The following is a 6000-nucleotide window of genomic DNA, read 5'->3' as shown; positions in this document are numbered from 1 at the left end:
GTCTCTAAACCCAAGTACAAACTATTTAAATAAGCATGAATTTAGATTACCTATACTCAACGCTTGAGTTAGAATGATATGAAAAAGATCTATCCGAACAAATGGAGGAATCTGAAGATTTAGAATGTCCAAGACACCTGAAATAACCTGTAATTCAAATAAATAGATAATATCACTCTGTCTGAAAGAAAATAAACCAACTGCACCTCAGCATTCTGATTTATACTGATGTAGGCCATTAACGTTTCTCCAATACATCCGATAAATGCTACACTTTCTTCAGCCAAAACAAAATAATAATCACTAGTAGTAAGGTACAATACCTTATCTACAAGCCCATGGACCAGTAAAGTTGCTTTCTTGTCCTTTGGAGTTTTCTGAGAAATTAAACAAAGCATATAATAATGTACATGCATTACGTACTCCTGTGAGATTGTTTGTACTAATAATGTTGTAGACACCAAAGCCAACTTATCAGTTGGTACTTGCTTATTCAACTAGTTAATACTTAAAACAAAAACAAAAAAAGTAAAACAAACTGGGGTTGAAAAGAAGGAGCTTCCAGATTCTGCAAGTTAAGCAATTTCCCAAGCTCAAGAGCAACAGTTCCAGAAAACATGTTAGTCTCAAGGTTCCTGAAAACATATTCTCCTTTTCATCAAAGCAAGCTGAATCAAACAAAAATTAAACTTGATTTAACAAACAGAATGAAGAATTAGATGGAGATAGAAGCAGAGCATGCAAGTATTTTAGAGTGCTGATGTATCCCAAGAAGGTAGAGATTGGTCCAGTTAAGTTGTTCACATTAAAGGACCTGCAGTTTACTCAAAGTCTTAATTCAATCATTATAAGCCATTATTGGACAACAAAGAATATGGAGTTAAGAATTGAATTTACATATATTCCAACTTTGTTGAAGCCCATTCACTCAGTATATTACCACTAAGAAAATTCCTCATGAGATCACTGTAAACAAGGCAAACATATTAGCAATAACACTAGCATTCGAGAAAAAGTACACAATTTCAGATAGTCTCATGGTTCATTACAGATAGTATCAACAGTATGTCTAATAAGCTGGTTTATATTGCTTCTGTAACCAACTGCTCAGTATTAAAGAAGAAATCTAACTAGAAATTGGAAAAACAAAAATCAACAATAAAAGCCACAGAGAAAAACAATAGCATATCCTTATCTAAATATAAAATGGTAAATCAGAAATTCAAAAGATTTCCGGATCCGAATACTAAACATGTATATCAACAGAGGCGAGATCTAACAAACCTTAAGCAAATCAACCGGTCGTGCATAATACGGGAATAGAAACTGATGTTGGTTTCTGACTAGGAAGTGCCCGGAGATCAGCCATCACCGAGTGACAGATCCAACGACAACTAATATGGCTGTGCAGTTACAATTCCAATTGAATCAGTTCAAATTTTTCATTCAGTTAATTCAACTGAAATCAGAAACATTAGGAAATGAACTATTAGACCTAGCCAAAGCAAGAACAATTAGTTGTACAGATCTGGAATGAAATTGAAGAAACAAAGATAGAAATTTACCGGAGGCGAGAATGGACTTCAAGTCCTTGGCGGAGGAGCTGGCGTTGCCGCCCAAAACAGCGAGCAAATATGCGGGAACAACCTTCATCTCTACTCTAGCTAAGGCTCAGACGCGGCGGTAGATTGGAGGCTGATAGAGCTTGTGGTTTTTTCGGCAGATTCAGCTATAACTTCATAAAAGCGATCACCACTGGTTGATTTTGTAATAGCATATTTTTCCTGAATCCCACAACTCAAAATAAACAAAATTGATTCCAAAAACTAACAAAATTGAACTAACAAGGGAGATAATATGCATACCCACTCAAAAGCACAAGACAAGATGCAGGCCACAACGCAAGAGACAGACAGATCTCATTGATTTCTGGGTATTAGAGTTTAGAGTTTGAGCGACGGATTCAATATGGAGAAAGAGGAAGAAAAATAGGAAGGAGGTGGAGTTGAACTGGCAGATGTCGATTTCGCGGATTGCTATGGTCGACTTCGTTGTGGGGACTGGATGGAGTGAGCGGGAAATAGCAGATGGAGGGAGCGAGAACAAGAACAAAGTTTATGAACCCAGAAAACCTAAAAAGCTTGCCGACATGTTTAATTTTGGCACTTATATCCACCCAAGCGTCAGAAAAATAAAACAGAAGAAAATGTATAAAATGAAAATACACGACGGCACGTATTCTAGTAGCTAAAATTAAAGAAATTTAGCGACGGAAAGAATATGCCGTAGCTATTGAGGGTATATTTATGCGACGGCAATGTCATGCCGTGGCAAATAATTTTTCTCTTTGCGACGCTGCATTTGCCGTAGCGAATTTTAGATCAACGGCGACGGCATTCTCACGCCGACGCTAACTGGTGAAGCCAAACGAATTCTTTTTTGTAGTGATAACACCATAGTGCCACTCTCTTTAGCGTTGGCGCCATGCCTACCACCGTGTAGGGTGGCGATACGTCCTCTAGTAGGGACGTCCATCCTTGCAGGCATATTTGTAGCAGATATATGTAATCTCTTCACTTTAATAGGGAAGTGACCAGATGAGACATAGTGGGGATAGACCACGACAATTCTTATCGTTCCTGCTGAACATCTGTGTTCTTATCTCCCCCTAACGACAATAAGAATGTCTCATCAAAGTGACAACCCGCAAATCTAGCAGTAAGGAGATCTAAGTGGCGGATGATTGTTGGAGTCTCAAATCCAACTTGGTTGCCCATTCGTTTACAAGGACTTATCATAGTGTGCTGTGGCGGCGCAATTGGCACATAAATGACTCACTCAAATGTGAGTAAATACGAAATACTTGTACCCAGTCACTAGCTGTAACGTAGAGATACATTGAGTGTCGATAGGTAGTAGACGAATTAGCATAGTTGCATGCAATATTGCATCACCCCAAGCGGATATAAGGAGATTGGTGTGCATTACCAATATCCGAACTACCATTATAGTTGTTTCTGCGAGACCATTTGTGTGTGGTCATGGGAATATGATGTCCAACATCAGTCCCAATGCAATAACCATCGAAAGTCTTCGTTGTAAACTCTATAGCATTGTCAAGTCCAATTGACGGAATAAAATGATCCGGGGAGTGAGCCCGTTGTCATATGATATGTGCTAGGAGTGTAGCATAAGCAGCATTACAAGTGGACAACGGCACAACACGTGACCAGCGTGTTTGCTCGTCAACCAACATCATGAGATATTTAAATGTCCGCAAGTTGGTTGAATCAATCCATAGAATCCCCATGGATTCTATGTAAGAACATAATGAGTATTTTCATATCCTTTGCATAGGACGGTCTCAGTCCTAATTTCTCTAAGGAATAGGCTTTGTAAAACGAGCGAGAGGCTTTAGAAGCAACCAATGAGGATTTTGGTTAGGCCTGAGTGTCTGAAATGCTATTTGAAGCAAAGTTGGTGATTGCAGCATCACCTGAGGAGTCATCACCATGATGGAACCCATCCATGGCGTCATGGATAGGGACTGTGCCAGCCCAAGGCTAGTGGTGGACAGCGGCGGCGCAAGAGGGAGCGGCGGCGGTCACACTTAGTCTAGGAATCAACTTTTGATTCATGCTTCATTTCGCTCGAAAAAATGGATGTCCGTGTGAAGTCTTTAGTAGACGAATCATCATGACCAAGATGACCTATCATGTCGTAACAAAGCCATTATGTGTCTAAACCCAAGAGATCATCTCTTATAACTTTATTGGATTTAATAGCTCGAATAATGACATAAAGTCCACTAGAGAGACACATAAACTTCTTTAAGATGCGTTTTTGTTCGCAATCATTAGAGGTATTGCAAAGGAACTCATTTCCGTTCTCTACATGTGTTTTCGCATGGAATCTGTTCGCTATTCATAGGTACTATTTGCTCTAGGAGCGTAGAGAGTTTTTGTGACAGTTATCAATGTGCCATTTGGCAAGGGGAACTTGGGCTATTCCATGTCCTTGAATTAATATTGATGGGCCAGCCATCGTAGTCACAAAGTAATATGCTCAGAATCAAAATAGAGTCATAATGAAAAAAACTCGAAATTTTATTCATAAGTCAACGGAGTACATCATTGTCTCTTAACCATTACGAGAATCTAATCAAATGCTAGCTAATGCAAAACAAAGGTGAGTAGGTGAGTAGAGAGATGTCAGTGGAGCAAGGCTCGCTTAAGTATCACTTATCTCAAAACCTTCCTAGACATCATACTCATTTTGGATGAGCCTATGTGAAGAAAAACTAAACCAATGACATTTACTACAAAACATATGGAAATTGCATATCACATCTCTTGGAAAAATAAAGACCTAATAGAATTGACGATCTATTGATCACGCAAGATTTGTAGTCTTCAACCCTTCACTCTTGATCATCTTCTTAATCTTCTTGTTCCACATAGTAAGCTTCTTTTGCTTCACAATATGCTTTCTAGGTGGTGACAATTTCTTCCCGAGCTCTACAAATGTTTTTCCAATGACCGGATACTCCACATCGAGAACATACATCTCTTTGCTCAAACTCCATTGATTGAGGCGCTCTGAAAACGTCATTTAGATGGCTCTTAGTGTTGGCGTTGCCTCTATTTCCCTTTCCACGTTGACCTATTTGATTCAGTGTTCACCTATTTTGGCGATTTCCTTCCCAAGTAGAGTGATTATATGGGCCAAAACGTCCAGAAGTATCCCTAATATTAGGGTTTCCCTCTTAGCGCCCTTTCTTAGGGGCGCGACTATAATTGAATTCTTGAATATACTCTATTTCCACGGATCTCAAATTATAGTTTTTCACAAGGATGTTGTCATGCTTTTCAGCGACATTCATAGCTCCAATAAGCTCATGAAACCTTGTGATCCGTCCTGTAGTAACATCGATTCGATAGTTCTTAGCAATCATCAATGTAGAGACGAGAAAGATAAAGAGAGTCTTTTCAATCAACATCACATCTGTGATCTAGTTACCACAAAATTCCATTAAGGATTTAATGTGAAGTGCTTCCGAGTTGTAGTCAATAACTGACTTGAAATCACAGAAGCAGAGGCTATGTCATCTCACTTCTAAGTCAGGAAGCAGGGAGTCACGGAGATTGCCAAATCTTTCTTCAAGTGAGACCCATAGCATTCTGGGGACTTCTTCATTCACACACTCATACTGGAGTGAATCATCCATATGACGAGTCATTAGGATGATGACTTTCACCTTATTTGCCTCTAAGGCTGCTCTATTTGCTTCCAAAGATTGCGCTTGCTCAACAGTTAGCACGTCCTAGCTAGGCTCGAGAATCATATCCAGAATTCTATCGGCCTTGAGATACTGGCAGACATCACGAAACCACCTGTGATATCCAGAGCCAGTTGTTCATAATGGAGCAAAGTCCAATTTGTTCAGGTTACTCATCCTAAAAGAGAATAAGAAGAAGGGTTAGTTTCGGAGCAGGAAAAGTTACCACGAAAACATAAAATTTCTTAGCGTAATCGCTCTCAAGAAATTAGGAATTTTTTAGCGTAATCGCTTCCAAGAAATTCAATTCCAATTCAGAGGTATTGGATTAGATTGAAACAATGACGTAAGTGGTCGATCATAAATTCTCTACAAACTTTAAGTTTAAATATCTCAACAAGCTCCAAGCTCCAAGCTTGGAGTGAGCACGAACCCCCATAGTTCGGCTTAATTAGGTCTCCCCTATGATCAAGAAAGGGGGTAGAAGAAGGGAGTTTGCAAGTCCCCGACAAAAAGAAGAGAAAAACAATAAAAACTTCAAATGGAAAATTCCACAAATGGTCACTCAAGTTTCAAATAATATATCACTTTGGTCACTCAACTATTACACTGTCAATTACTTTAGTCACTTTGTTAATTTTTTTCATTAAAAAAAATTATTTCACACAACATTAATGATATTTTCATCAAACCAATTGTGAAAAATTGATAACTATGTATTA

The sequence above is a fragment of the Rosa chinensis genome, chromosome 7 (genome assembly GCF_002994745.2).
Source record: "Rosa chinensis cultivar Old Blush chromosome 7, RchiOBHm-V2, whole genome shotgun sequence".
Taxonomy (NCBI): domain Eukaryota; kingdom Viridiplantae; phylum Streptophyta; class Magnoliopsida; order Rosales; family Rosaceae; genus Rosa; species Rosa chinensis.
The sequence above is the reverse complement of the archived record's forward strand: the minus strand, read 5'-3'. Positions refer to the sequence as shown.